Consider the following 1,294-nt stretch of genomic DNA (forward strand, 5'->3'; position numbering starts at 1 on the left):
ACATGTTGGGAATCTGGACCAGCAAACACCAAGAGAAGGTGAAGCTGAGGACAGCATTCCCCCCCCCACCCCACCACCACCCTTCAGTGTTTGTCAATCCAGGGAGCCATGGGTACCTGGTCAACCCTGGATAGCCCAGAATGTGCAGGAATTGCAACAAACTGGGACATGCAGCAGCCCAATGCAGCGTAGTCATTTGCAAGATGGAAGGCCAACAGAGCAAGGACTGCGGAGAGAACAAGTGCTGCCACCTGTGTGGGGGAGCAGGCCACCTCTACAGGGCCTTCCCTAAATGCATAGCCATATATGCACATCTGTAACCTGTCAATCAATGCTCACGTTTGTACGTGAATGCCAATCTAAGGTCTGCCTCCTGCAGCAGAGCTCAGCTCATGTAGCATCTTTAAAAAAAGATTATCCTCTCTCCTAGGTTATTTTATAATCGAGATTGAGTTTTTAGAACTGATTTTATTTATCCTTTAGTAACAAAGAGTCATTTCAGAGTTTTGTTCGATTTTAATAAAGTTTTTCCTCCCCCTTCTGTAACCAAACACCAACTGGTGTCTTCCCAGCAGATACTCGGTGGATATATTTAAAATATGTGAAGGCATCTCGACCAAAGGGTAAAAAATGGAACAATTTCATCTTATTCTATTCAATGAAGGGTGGGGGCTGTGAGGCAAGGTCGGGGAGGAGGCGGGCGCCTTACTAAAACTCAGCCTCAGGGCCGGGGGTTAGTTAATGCACCACTGGCTCAAACAACACGGTTTACATCCGGTACCGCACGGATGGCAGTCTCTTCAATCTGAGGCGCCTGCAAGCTCACACCAAGACACAAGAGAAACTTGTCCGTGAACTACTCTTTGCAGATGATGCCGCTTTAGTTGCCCATTCAGAGCCAGCTCTTCAGCGCTTGACGTCCTGCTTTGCGGAAACTGCCAAAATGTTTGGCCTGGAAGTCAGCCTGAAGAAAACTGAGGTCCTCCATCAGCCAGCTCCCCACCATGACTACCAGCCCCCCCACATCTCCATCGGGAACACAAAACGGTGGTAGTAATGAAGAGACTAATGTACATTCACAGCCTCCGACCCTCTGCCGTAAAGGAGCAGGGCCATGGACCATCAGCAGCCCCTGACTTTCTGTCGTAAGAGAGCAAGGCCATGGACGATCAGCAGACCCAGACCTTCTGCCGTAAAGGAGGGCCATGGACCATCAGCGGCCCCTCACCTTCTGCCGTAAAGGAGCAAGGCCACGGACTATCAGTAGCCTTGACCTTCTGCCGTAAAGTATCGC

The sequence above is a fragment of the Narcine bancroftii genome, chromosome 6 (assembly GCF_036971445.1).
Source record: "Narcine bancroftii isolate sNarBan1 chromosome 6, sNarBan1.hap1, whole genome shotgun sequence".
Taxonomy (NCBI): Eukaryota; Metazoa; Chordata; class Chondrichthyes; order Torpediniformes; family Narcinidae; genus Narcine; species Narcine bancroftii.